The sequence below is a fragment of the Papio anubis genome, chromosome 9 (assembly GCF_008728515.1).
Source record: "Papio anubis isolate 15944 chromosome 9, Panubis1.0, whole genome shotgun sequence".
Lineage (NCBI taxonomy): Eukaryota > Metazoa > Chordata > Mammalia > Primates > Cercopithecidae > Papio > Papio anubis.
This window is the reverse complement of record NC_044984.1, coordinates 34,038,320-34,053,181: the sequence shown is the minus strand read 5'-3', so window position 1 is coordinate 34,053,181 and position 14,862 is coordinate 34,038,320. Positions and strand designations below refer to the sequence as shown.

Here is a 14,862-nt window from a genome sequence, read left to right as displayed (position 1 = left end):
CTGTGAGTTTTTTTCCCTCATTAATACTTAATGAAGTATAAAGTACAGAGTAGGCTCAAAATAGCATAGTCTCAAGCCTTTCCAGCACAGCTCCCCTAACTACAGTGAGAGAAATGTGTAATGTACTTTCAAACTGGACATTTCTTTGAGTCTTCAAGTCTTATCTAAAAGATTAGTATAAATTTTGCATTTATATTTATTTTTTAAAATGATACTATATTTAATAATATATTATTAATATTTATTAATAAAATAAAAACATATTTGTTTTTAAAATAAGAATATTTAAATTACTTATTAATATTACCAAATATAAACTTGGTGCTCCAGGAAGATATACAGTATTTTTTCTGTGTCTTTCACACTGATGCATACCTCTTTGGGTACGGATGAAATGGTTGAGAAATTTGGGTAGTTGGGCTTATAAAACTTATGTGATGTATTTTGTTCATATCCAATAGCATCCAGTGACGAATTAAAAGATATTTGATATGGGTACTGGCGGCAGGCATTTTAACGGATACCTCCTTCCTTATTTTCTCTGCCCTTCTGTTCTCAGTGGTTGCTTCCTCAGCCCACTGCCTTCACATAACTGATTCTTCATTCTACCAGTCTCCAATCAAATGTCACAGTTTCTGAGAAAGAACTGTCTTGATTATGGCAGACAGACCCCAAGGTGACTGACACCCCATGATCCCTGCCTCCTGGTTACTTACTTTGCTTGAGTTAAATAGTACCTGTGAATTACTTCGAACTCATAGAAAACAGCAAAGATGATGGGATATCACTCCTATGATTACATTATATGAGACCAGATTTTAGCAGACTGGAGCAAGAGATTCTCCTGGTAGTTTTCAAGTAGTGAGCTGACACACTATGAGAGCGTCACATGGCTAGGCCATGAGAGCGGCATTTAGGAGCTGAGAGCTAGCCCTTTGCCAGCAAGATAAAAGGGCCTCAGTCCAGAACTGCACGGAACTGAATTCTTCCAACAACTTGAATGAGCTTGGGTGAGGATGCTGAATTCCAACTGAGAATGCCACCCAGCTCTTGCATTGATTTTAGTCTGGTAAGACTTTGACTGGAAGTCCTTGCTGTGCCATGCCTGGACTTCTGACTTACAGACACTGTGAGATAGTAAAATGTGTATTATCTAAGGTTCCAAGTTTATAGTAAGTTGTTTCACGGCAATAGAAAAAATGTAGAGGTTAAGAGTTCTTTGCTGCTTAAGGGGGAAAAAAAGCCCTATGTTCCTTTTTCTACATCCTGCCTCCCTTCTTCATGGATGTGGCTGCCAACATTTGGAGCAGCCTTGTCCAAGGATGGGGGAGTGGGAGACATGATCCAGAATCAGGGATATAATCCAGAATTGGGTCTACAAGTTTCAGCTTCTGTTGAGCTTTCTTGTCTGAGCTCATGCTGTGAACCACTGATTTAAAAATTGTAGTTGTGTGAAGATATTTGATTTTGCAAAAGCTAGAAACCACCTAAGTTATTAGGAATGGCATGCAAATAAAATTCTATTCTATCTGTACAGATAATGTTAAGATAGCTCTTTTAAAACAGTAGACTTAATAATCATTATTATGATTTACCTTAATTGAAAAAACTCCATGAGTTAAGGAAAAAAAAAAAGCAAATCATGTTTCTTTTGTTGATTTATTGATTTATTTTATATTTGATTTCCTTTTCCTCAAAAATCCCACCTATTCAAGAGTCCTCTGAAATAACATGTTATCTCTTCTTGTCATGACTATACTTTTTTTCCTTCTTCTTACTTGGGCTGATGTCTTCCATCTGTTTTACCTTAAGGCTTTGAAACTCAGAATTCAACATCAGCATCATCACCTGAAATGTATTAGAAATGCAGAATCTCAGCTCCTAGACCACTCAGACCCTTAATATCAAAATCTATATTTTTAAAACTATTTACAGTAATTCATGTATACATTAAAGTTTGAAAAGTACTGCTCTAAGCCTCTTCATGGTGTTTTAATAGCATACATTTTTAATTGCAGTTATTTATTTTTTATTTTTTTGAGATGTCTCATTCTGTCACCCAGGCTGGAGTGCAGTGGCACCATTCTAGCTCACTGCAGCCTTGAACTCCTGAGCTCAAGCGATCCTCTCACTTCAGTCTCCACAGTAGCTGGGACTATAGGTGTGACCCACCAAGCCTGGCTCATACAGTTATTTTTGTATTTGCCTCATTTATTATTATTATATTATAAATTCCCAGTTGTCAGGAGCTTAAGGTTTGTTCTTTATTTCTCCTGCAATGGCTAACATGGTTAACTTACATATAGGGGCACGATAAATTATTTGTTAAATTGAATTGACACTAGGAGGATTTCTTCCTATTTTCTGGAAACAATTTTTATAGTTAGTCTCAAATATCTGTCATTTAGGACATCATTTTGTTGATATAGCAGGAACCTTTATAATGTACTTACAGACATTAGGCCTTTGCCGGAAGGGGAAAGCTAGTGGCTCAGACAACTCATTATGGTTCAAAAATCTCTAATGATATTTTTATTCAATTCCTAATACTCAAATTGTTCTCTCAGAATGTACAAATGTAGTTCCTAACTCTATTTGTATTCATGCTAATGGATCATATATATCTATTTCCGTTGACCTTCAATTCAAGAAGAGGATTAAGTGCATTTTGCATGTTTGTCAAAGATACTTTGTCCTCTAATGTTTCTCTAGTACATTCATGCATTAAAATGTCTAGAAAAGTGAGCCATCTTTCCTAGATACCTGCTCTTGCCCACTTGCTATGAATTTTTTCACTTCCCTCTGATTTTGTCCTAAAAGTAATAGACCAAATTAAACTGGCCAGAATTATATGAGAAATGCTGTTTGTATTCTCCATTTTTGATACTTCATGCAGTAATGTAATGCTCCATGGATGACATTCAGCTAGCTTTCTAAAAGGCAAACAATCTGTAAAAAAAAAAAAAAAAAAAAGAAGCAAATGTATGCAAGTTTATTAAAAAGGTAATTTCATTGACAGGTATGTTCACTCCACATGCTGTTTATGTGTATGTGTGTGTGCATTTAGAAAAATATGGCTTGTTAATTGATTATTTGGGAGGGAGATTTGTTAATTGTTCATTTGGATTTTAAATACAAAAAATCTGTTTGTATCCTGAGTCTTGTGGAGACTCTTCAGTTTGCCTTAGTAAGCACGACAGTAAGATATCAGAGTTGTTTCATATAGCAAATTCAAATACACTATAAAATAGTTTTAAAAATCTGAGTCTGCTGAATCTATTGAAAATGCCCCATTGGAGTGGATTTTTTTTTTTCTAATTAAATTCATGTGGACCCGATAAATTTGACACATACGCAACATTGCCCTTTCAAACATGACTCATGTTTTTATTTTATTGGCAACCAGATTATCTGTAATTGTTCTTAGAATCATCACAATATAAAATTTTCATAATTTTAGAGTTGATGCTTAAGAGAACCTTAGGATCATCTTATTTCATCTTACCATATGCAGGAATTTTCTCTATGGCAATGGTTTTCCGCCATCTTTTTTGAACACCAAATTATCTTTTCTTAATATAAAATCTTACAAATATATAAGAGCTGAATCTTCTGTGCTTTAAGAGAATGATGAAATACAGATTGATTCTCTGTCTCTCACCTCCTGACCCCACAACTTGAGGTAACTTTTGGCAGAGAAACTGAAAATCAAAGAAAGGTAATTTTTCACAAAGTTGGTTGACAAGGCCAGACATCTATTAATTGAAACAATCTCCAAATACATAATTTTAAAAGATGGTTGCTGCTCTGGGTGGAATTCAGTTTCTTGTGCTTATATGACCGAGGTCCCCATTTTCTTGCTTGCTATTGTCTGGGGATTGTACTCAGCTCTTAAACGTAGTCTTCTCTGTAAGTAGTTCACAACATAACTATTTGCTTGCTTCTTGCGGTCCAGCAGAAATGTGTCTAATGCTTCACCTTCTTTAAAAGACTTACTTGCCTAATTAGATCAGGCCCACCCAGGATGATTTCCCTTTAATAAACTCTAACTGGTTAGTAACTAAATTGGAAGTGGTATGTCTTCATAATTGCAGGTTCCACCACACTTATGGGGCGGGAATTGTATGTGGGTGTGGATCATTGGGGATCATCTTCAAATTCTGCCTACCACATTTTCCTTACAAAAATAAAGTGTTCCTTATAGTCTAATGTCTTGGCTTTGAGCTGTCACTTGTGGTTATTGGGAGATGACAGAATTATGGCTTATTTTAATGTTTGTGGTAGGAGTTTTTTTTTCCTTGATGGTAAAAATTGGTATCAATAACTTATGTTCGTCACTTTAGGACCAGATTCTTAATCTGCCCAATATCATCCGTATTTTTAAAATGTTATTTTTATTTCTAGGAAGCAAGATGAAATAATAAGTCTTTTTTTTCCTTCCCAGAGTGATTGTAAACACAAATAATATACATCTGGGATCAAGGATGTATTACTATCATTATAGAGTCATAATGCTAGCTTTCCCCATAATAAAATAGTTTTAATAAAACATATACTATTATGAAGAGTAGAATGAGACCCTTCCCTTTCCCCAAAGAACATATGTAGTTTCATTTAGAAAGAACTTTACAGGAGAGTTTTGAATATCCTTTATATAATTGGTATAGGAATGTAATAAGAAAAAAATAGAAGATATTAGAAACTTACTAATCTGAGAATGAGAGTTGAAATACCATCTAGTTATTACTTTTATTCTGATATTACATTTTCCCTTTTGCTCCTCCTTTCTTGAATTTTCTCCTGCCCTTCCTTCAAGTTTATTTATTTCTTTCTTTTCTTTCTTTGTTTTGAATACAAGATGGAATCTCAATATGTTGCCCAAGCTAGCTTCAAACTTCTGGACTCAAGTGGTCCTCTCCTCTCAGCCTCCTGAGTAACTGGCACTATAGGCTCGAGACACCACACTCGGTTTCCTTAAGTTTTAAAAATGAAACTGAAGTGTTAATTAAGTCTTTTTGATTATAAGAATTTATAAAAGTAATTCAGTTGACCAACAAAGATGATATTTTATAAACTTCATATTATCGTTTATTACATATTTAACAATAAAATCTATTGAAAACTCTAGCTGTATCCAGGAAAGAGACTGGGTCAATGACTTGTTTGTGAAAGGCTGGAGAATTGTAGGGACCTATATTCTAGGTCAATATTGACTTCAGGAATGGGAGTGGAAGGAATGATGACACAGTGGTAGTGCTTTAAAAAAGCATTGTTAGGCCAGGGGTGGTGGCTCACACCTGTACTCTGAGTATTTTGGGAGGCCGAGGCAGGCGGATTGCCTGAGCACAGGAGTTCGATACCAGCCTGGGCAACACAGTGAAACCCTGTCTCTACTAAAATACAAAAAATTAGCCGGGCATGGTGGCGTGTGCCTGTAGTCCCAGCTACCTGGGAGGCTGAGGCAGGAGAATTGCCTGAACCTGGGAGACGAGGTTACCGTGCGCGGAGACAGCACCACTGCACTCCAGCCTGGGCAACAGAGCAAGACTCCGTCTCTTAAAAAAAAAAAAAAAAGTGTTGTTACCATTTCCTGAGACTAACACTGATCTGGTCAGGATCTCGACAGGAAACAGATGATATATCGAAACAAGATAATTTAGGAGAGTTTGGAGGAGAACAGGCAGCCTCAGGGGAAGCGACAAGAGATGAGGTAGTGCTCTGGTGTTAGTAACAGAAGGTGGACTGCTATACCACTGGCTATGGTATAAGAAGTGGCTGCCTAATAGGAGCTGTGGCCTTTGGGAGAGGGACAGAGCCCACTGATGGGACCTGGCAGGGAAGGAATCAGGACAGTAAATATTCTGACCTCATTCCTCTCCTCCCCTTAATGTCCTACTGATAACTCCCATTGCTGTGCTTCATTGGAAGCCTGAGGGCAAGGGAGCCCCTGGTTGACGCCCATGAATGTCAGTCTCCCAGGGTACAGGCTAAGTTGAAGATGGGTGAAGGATCAATCAGAAGGAAAAAACTAAGGAACGTTTGGCAGAGATCTGTAATATACCTTTTGTGAGCCTTTTGGTAGCATCTTTCATCATGTGGAGACCAAAGTTAGTGTTCATTTTAGAGGATAATGTGTTAGCTGGTATGCCTAATTAGATGGTGTCATAATATTCACAAAACTTCCCTAAATTCTAACAAGGTTTTTTTTTTTTTTTTTTTTTTTTTTTTTGAGACAGTCTCGCTCTGTTGCTCAGGCTGGAGTGCAGTGGCACGATCTCGGCTCACTGCAACCTCTGCCTCCTGGGTTCAAGCAATTCTCAAGCGATTGTCCCGAGTAGCTGGGACTACAGGTGCCCGCCACTATGCCCGGCTAATTTTTGTATTTTTAGTAGAGATGGGGTTTCACCATATTGGCCAGACTGGTCACGAACTCCTGACCTTGTGATCCGTCTGCCTTGGCCTCCCAAAGTGCTGGGATTACAGGTATGAGTCACCACACCTGGCCAATTTTAACAACTTTTATACTAGTGCCTCTGCCCCTAAGGACTGTCATAACCAGGGAACAAATGCACTTCAAGAAGTTTTGACTTGTTTTCCCTGAACTGACTTTTTCTCCCTTCTCAGTCTCGAAAATTTTAATCACCCTCCAAAACCCAGGTCAAATATAGTTTCCTGTATGCAGTTTTTCCTGTTCCTCCCCCATTACCCTCTGGCTGATCTTTATTCCATTTATCCTTTGTATACAATATTTCATTGACCATATGTTTAATTTTCTTATAGTTCCCCTACCCTTGACCATGGTTGCACTCCTCAAGTTTTTGTTTTTATTTAAAACATTTTTTGCCTTACACACTGTTTGACATTTAGTAGGTGCTCCACAGGGCACTGTTGACCAAATGAAATTTTCTGCGGGCCTTGGGTTATCAATAGGCCACCACATACAGCCACCAGCATCAACAGAAATTTCATGAGCACTTTGGAAAGTAGGCAGGTGGTTCCTATTGTCATTTAAAGTACTCCCTTCCCTCACTCCCTCAGTTTTGTGGGGGTAGAGGCTTTCTATTTCCGGGAGAAGGGCTAAAGAAAACTCTGGAGTTTCCAGAAGAATTAATTACAGTTATGCATAGGATTGGACTTTTATAAAAATCCAGAATTTGACTTTTTTTCCTTTATTTTGTCAGCCTATGTGCATTATTTCAATGTAGTTCTTTGAACATCTGCTATTCAACAGAGAGAGTGGCACAGTGTTACCCCCCTGTGAATGATACTGGTTTCCTCAATTGAGAGAACTTTTATCAGTGCTCTGTGTCCTTAGATGAACCGTGGGATAAAAGGTAGGAGATACTAGAGTGGAAGTCAGAGGAAGATGGCACAATAGCTCATCATCCTATTTTTCCTGGTTTCTTTTTCTGGTTCGCCACTACAGAACTGTCCTTGAGAGAAATAAATCTTTATTTTTCCAAGGGGTGTTGTAAACCAGAGACTGAGTAGTATAGTCTAGAATTGCAGCCAGAAGCATTAGCTATGTACACTGTATATTAGGGATTTTAATTGATAATGTATATGTTTATGAATATCCATTTATTAAGAATAAACTTCATAAAGTTTATGAGTCCAGTGGACCACACAGAGATGACACGGTAGAATACAGAGCTAGTTATATAGATTAGGATAAGATTTCTGGATTGCTTTCAACAGCTGTTCATCATTAAATGGATTAAAAACAGGTTCTTTTTGTCATCTTTTTCATTCATAACAGTGTGTACTCCCTAGTCCCTGGAACACATTACTGTGCTTTATTGCCTTTAGGCTTTTCACTCAATTAATAATCTCTCTAATGGAGTTACTGAGGTGTGTTTCTTTCTTGAATGTCTTGAAGAAATACCTTTCTTCTCATCACCCATCATTGTAATTAAAGATCCATTTGAGGGAGAGGAATTTCTTTTTATGGACTTGAGTTATTTATTATTTATGCAGTGCCTGATCTCTTAGGAAACAGTTCAGCAAGTCCACAAATGGCCTAACAAGTTCTTATGGTGTGTCAGAAACTCATTTCTAGAACAGAAGGTGGAGAGTTAAAGTAGGGCAGATGCTTTCTTATTGTGGTATCTACTAACTGGAATGAACTAGAGGAGGATTTTAAAAGGGACCAGAAACCCCAGGGGCTCAGTTGTGATGACAAAATGATAGCTGTCCTGATTTTGGGGAAATGGAAGGAAGGAATTTAGTAAGATATAATTAACATCAAGAAATGAAATTGAACACCAGTAAGTAGCATCCAACATAATGATCATCCAAAACACCAACAAATGAGATAAAGAAAGGGAAAAGACCTGTACAGAGGACAGATTTATTGGTGTTCTATAGGAAGAACAAAGGTGTTACCAAGGTGCCAAGTGGGCTAGTTGCGGATAGGTGTAGTAAAAGATAGGTGTAAGTAAAAGAATTACACAAAGTGGGAATCAGGTCAGATTATTGAATAAATTGGAGAATTAATTCAATAATCTTGTGGGGATGAGATCAGAATAACTCAAGCCAAAGAGGAGAGACAGTTTACAAAGACATTTAGGTAATGGAAAAATTCGTCACATGTATGAAACCATTGATTAAGGACAATAGTACTTTCTAATAGGACAACAAATCAGCAATGGCTAGTGGCAAAAAGGAGGACATGTTTTTTGTTATTCCTCTTCTATTTGTAGGGAGAAATAACTTGACCAATAAATGAGCAAAAGAAAGGCTTATCCCTTGTGATGTTTTTAATAAAATGGGGAACAGAGGAATAGAAGGGGTGGGAATGTAAGAGAGAGTCTGAAAAGTACTACAAAAACCACATGCATTTAAAAATTTAAGCTTGATCATTTGCATCATTGGACTCAGATTATTCAGTGATGTTGGTGCTAGTCTTATAATTTTGAAAAAAAAAAAGTACGATCAAGACCATCCTGGCTAACCCGGTGAAACCCCGTCTCTAGTAAAAAATACAAAAAAATAGCCGGGCGAGGTGGCGAGCGTCTGTAGTCCCAGCTACTCGGGAGGCTGAGGCAGGAGAATGGCTTAAACCCGGGAGGCGGAGCTTGCAGTGAGCCGAGATCCGGCCACTGCACTCCAGTCTCGGCGACAGAGCGAGACTCCGTCTCAAAAAAAAAAAAAAAAAGTATGGGTTCCGGCACACATAAGTTATAAACTATAATAAGATAGACTTATTTATTTTCCTTAGGTCAGCATTCCTTCAGTAGCTCATCTGTCAACATTCTGGTCACTAGCATTTAATTCAATTTAATTCAGTATAAGGACAAATTGTACCATAACAATTTAATCCCCAGCTTTAAACAGACTTGTTACTTAGGACCTTAGTTATATTCCTTTCTTGAATGAAATTTCCTTACTGGTTATATGTCTATAGAAAAAATGATAATAATATTAAATAATAAAAATTCTTATTTTGGCTCCTGTTGTACCCTATACTGATAAAAGTAGAAGGATGATTGAGACTTGACTATTTATTACTATGAAAAGGCTGATTTTGGGATTATGACTTTTTATGAGTGGAGATGTAAAGACATCCAGCTTTATTATCTTTGCATAACAATATATTTATGTATATCTGTATATATATGCATACATGTATGCAGGAAAGTTCGTTGTTGCATTACACTTCTATTGATGACGTAGGAGTTCTATATTTAATTTTCTTTGGGACTGAAGGTATCCAAAGGGTAATTTTAAAAATATAGCAATAGTTTGGGGAGCCAAAGAGTAAATCATGCATTTTTTAACACATTGGAAGGCCCAAGCCGAGATGTTAGGGTGCCTCATGAGGGAAATGACTTAGAGAATTTGCAGGTGGTATTGTAACAACACTTTATAGCTACGTAGGCTCTCATTGTCACATATTATCTCATTTGTTCAAGATGCTCTCATGTGGATATGGCAATAATATTATAATATTTAATAGATATTTTATAGACAAGGAAATCAAGGCTGAGAAAGTGACCTGCCAAAGGTCACAGCAAGTATGTATTAAGACCTGTGAAGGAACTGAGTTTTCACTCTGTTTACAAGCTAGCAAGCTAACCCATTACTGTATCATAAATAGTGGCAGAAGACACAAAACTCCCGATTGGAGACTAAGGACTTTTGTTACTTGTGGTATAATAAGTAATGTGAGCTTCATGTTGATTTGACCTGGTTCTCCATTCCCTCTCAATCCATTGGGGGCAGTGCTGATACACCTATTATATGGGTGCTGTGCAAGCAGGTGGGCATTGAGAAACATTGAGCTTATGGATTAACCACTTTTATAGTAAGCAGAAGCAAGCCAGGTCTGTTGTGAAGACATTACCTTACCCTTAACGTTTGCTTGTTTCCAACACAACCTTGAGAAATGATCCATGAAGAGAGCAGTCTGTGTCTTGCATTCTTGGCATACCCAGCAAGAATGTGCAGGAACTCTAAGGTTGTGGTGAATTGCCTCTTAATAGCAGTATGTGACAGAACTAATGTATAAACTCAGTTTTGCTAAGTTTCATGACTAAAACTCAAGTTGAAAAGGTTAAGCCTTTCCCCCAAAATACTTTATTTTAAAATGTTTGTTTTATTTAGGACATCTCAAAACATGTCCTCTTGGCTTATTTAAATATATTCAATCACTAAAACCAGTTTCAGTTATTAAAAAGGCAAAGAAGAGAAGGCAGAGCCCACTTTTAAGACATTTCCTCTATTTTATCTCAGAATCTCCCCTAATTTTCACTAGTTCCTTCCACAGCAATGAGCCCATGATAATGTTTTCATAAATGAAGTAGTCCCTTGCCCTGTGTCCACAGCAATATTTGTTATACAATAAGGAACAAACAGTAAGAAGTACTGGTGGATAGTGTATGGCAGGGGAAAAAAGTAGTTTATTTCAACCTTTTAAAACCCAGCATAGAGAAACTTTGATTTGCTTTTCTTGAAGGATTAATTAAAATACAATTTAAACTTGGAATTAGTAAAGCCAGGCTCCTTATAGATTAGAAAATGGACATGTAGCATGGTTAAATGCTTGTTCAAGAACAAGTTTCTAGTGACAGAATAAAGTGATATTATATTATTGTAATTATCATATATCTTGCATTAAAATACTCTTTTCTTACCTAATGTAGTTTATAGGGGTAAGTCAGTAAATATTTGTGGATTACTTTGCTTTAGGAATGAATAAGATATATTCTCTGTCTTCAAAGAATCATTTGCTAATGGAGAAATAAGAATTCAATTTTAATCCATAATTGTTTTTCTTTAAGAAGCAGTTTTAAATACATCTAGTTGTAGAATAATACATTTTTAAAAATCTACTTGGCTTTATTATTTCTTAGTGTTAGTCAGTTTGATTAACATTAGTCAATCTAAACATTAATGCTGATTATTTCCTAGTGTTGGGATTAGATGTATGTGTTTAATGATCTTATTTTTTACATAAAAATACTGAGAAAGAAAATATTTCAAAATATCCAAAGTTGTAAATGTTATATTTCCAATTTTCTCTTTTACAGAAGGATAGGTATATTTTGTCTATATAGAACATCAAGTAATTGTTTTGAAATTGAGGTTTGTAGCTAGGTTTCAAACTCATCAATTACAAAGCAGGTGAATTGACTTGGGTTGGGTGTTCCTGTGAGAATTATTGACTTGAGTACTAATTTAGGGATTTGGAGATTTTAAAATATTAATTTTTGAAGAGGAATTAAAAAGGTGAACCTGTCCTTAGTCTTTGAAGTATAGTTAGCTTCCAATTAATCTGCATGTGTGGGACACCATCCCCTCCTAGGTATGACTTTCTCAGACCTGTTGGAAAATTGCCATTGCTTGGATCCAGTGGAAAAGTTTCCACCCGTCTTGTTGGCTTTTAAAGCCACTCTCTCTCCTCTACCCATGCAAATGGATGAAATTGGGCATCATCCGTGTTTCAAACAGAATCCTCCTTGCCATTAGCGAGAATAATAACCGGATGAGTAGAGATTAAGAGAATAAGTTAAAGACATTCTGAGTGACATTAGATTCTAAAATTGGCTATCATATCTGCAATTAAAATGGCACCTTGTTTTTCTTTGTTATGTTGAAGTGAAATTTAAAGTATCTTAATAGCCAAATAAGTTAGCTTATGGTTTTAATCATTTACCTAAAATTAATGGCACACTGATATTAAGTAGTAGCCTAGTACTCGTTTTCATTAGAGAGCTGGGTTTATTATTTTTGTCTTTTTTATTACGTGGGATTTGTTAAGTTTCACAGAGTACTATAGCAACCGTAAAGCTGGTAGAAAAAGCAGAGACCTGGAGTTAATGAAGTAGCTTTCAGGAGAGAGAACAGCCTGAGAGCAGACAGGACTTTATGTTGAAATGCAGAGTTTGTGTGAGCTCCCAAAACAAGAGCTATCAAAAGAAAAATGTTCAGGCAGGTAAAGGAGTTGGGAATTGAAAGGGTGGAAAGAGTGTCTAGGAAAAGGGAATAATGTAGTTGGAGGCATAGAAATAAGAGAGAGCATAGGTGGTAGTGAAGCTGCTTAAAATAAACCATCACCATGGCTACCAGTGAAAATCCTTTAATGCAAAGATGTGGCATGGCAAAGCAGAGGGATTTAGAGATGTACTGAAGGGTTTTGTGCAGGGTAGTGAGCCGACCAACTTCCTGTTTTACAAATTACTCATATTACAGTGTGTGGAACAGGTTGGTGAGGGCAAGAGTTGACACAGGAAGACTGGTTAGAAGACTTTTGCAATATTCTAAGTAAGAGATAATGATGGCCTTCGTTAGGGTGGTGTTGATGGGGGAGGAAATAACTTGGTGGGCTGATGTATTTCAGAGAGAATGGCTCTTAGATAGGTGGAATAGGGAAGAGGGAGGAATTCACATGGAATTGAGGTTGTTTCTGACTCTCCTATTTTTGGCGTGGCAACAATCAAGACGGTGATTTTTCCTAAAGAGGCTTCGGGTTTTTGCTGTGTTTTCCTCCACATGACTAAATATAGTGTGGGAGGAGAAGAGGAGTTTGGAAACAAAAAATTATTAATTTAGAGAGCACCACTCATCTAGGTTGTGTGGAACCAGAAAGCCAAAGCTGCTACTACCATGGGCGGTTTTTATAGTCTATGTGCATAGCTACAAGAAATTACAAGAAATTCTTTGTTTTATTTGCTATAATAATATTTAATATGTATTACAGTACACAAATATTATTTCCATCTTTCCCTTTTCTAAAATACAGTATCTACAGTTAAGTATTATTGAATCTAAAAGGAATCTTGGAAATTATGGTTTTCCTCCACAGTTGAGGAAACTGGTGCTCTGAGAGAAGACCACATGATACCTATGGAGTGACAAGTAGTAAAACTCGGGTCTGCTACTGGCCACTCCATTGCTCTTGCCTCATTACCTGGACAGCTCCACATTGATTAGTACATTCCATTACAGCTAACAAACAAAGCTGAAGAGTTTATTAAAGAAAAATACCAGTATCATAGAGGAGAAAAAATAGTTGCATATTCTTTACTTAACATATTATTTACATAAGATATTTTTGAGGCATACAAAATTCTATTTTAGAAAACCAGGTTTGCAGAAATTCAATCCTTTCTGTCTATTAACTGTAAAGAGTTAGACTTAGGGGATCTGGACTTGGGTTTGGCTTTATCTCTAATAAATAGATGAACTTGTTTTACCTGTATTTTACCTCTATTGACCTGAGGTTTTTTTTTTTTTTTAATTTCAGAAAATAAGGCTATGAGACCAGATTCCTTTAAAATCTGTTCCTTGATCATTTTATATTTTTCTTTTTCATTTTTTTTTTTTTTTGGAGATGGATTCTCACTCAGTCGCCCAGGCTGGAGTGCAGTGGTGCCATCTTGGTGGCTCACTGCAACCTTTGCCTCCTGGGTTCAAGCGATTCTTCTGCCTCAGCCTCTCGAGTAGCTGGGATTACCAGCTGCACCACCACGTTGGGCTAATTTTTGTATTTTTAGCAGAGACCGGGTTTCACTGTGTCGGCCAGGCTGGTCTGGAACTCCTGCATCTCAAGCAATCGGCCTCCCAAAGTCCTGGGATTATAGGCGTGTCACCGTACCTGGCCTCATTTTATATTTTTAATCTGTGTTTGTCTTGCCTTTCTTCCTTAAACTGCTTCTCTTTAACCATGGCAAGTAGGGAATCTCTTTAAAAATTTAGGTACAGTAAGTGAGTGGTATATATTCCAGAATATTCTGTCCTGTTTATAGAGCCTACAGAATAGGATTAGATTTTGGTTTATTCTGTTATGAACATATCTTCATATTTACTTTTCTTCTTTGAAAATAGGTTTTGAAATTTGAGAGAGAAGACAGACAGGAAGGTATTGGATTCAAGTGGATGCGCAAGGATGTGGTGTGGGTGTAGTGCAGTGATCCTCCAAGTGGAGGAAAGGCAACTCATAATAATTCACTGTTTTGGAGAGAAGATATTAGAACTTTCATTTATATTTATTTCTAATTTATTTCTTTTTAAAATTCTGCTTTTGTATATACAATCGACTCTCCATATTCAGGGGTTCCACAACTATAGATTCAACTGACTGTGGATTGAAAATATTCAGAAAAAATAATGGATTGTTACCTGTGTACTGGACATGTACAGACTTTCTTTTCTTATTATTCTCTAAAATAATGCAGTATAACAACTATTTATATAGCTTAACATTGTATAAGTATTATAAGTGACCTGGAGATGATTTAAAGTATACAGAAGAATAAGTGTGTAAGTTATATGCAAATACTGCATCATTTTATGTCAGGGACTTGAACATCTGTGGATTTTGTTATCCATGGGGAGTTGTGAAACCAATCTTTCATGGAA

At 36.7% G+C, this 14,862-nt stretch overlaps 1 protein-coding gene across 15 annotated transcripts in view; it reads left to right on the top strand.

Moving 5' to 3' along the window:
• The window catches only part of KIF21A (kinesin family member 21A), a 156,653-nt gene that overhangs the window by 59,769 nt on the left and 82,022 nt on the right, over window positions 1–14,862 (top strand). The window lies entirely within an intron of this gene.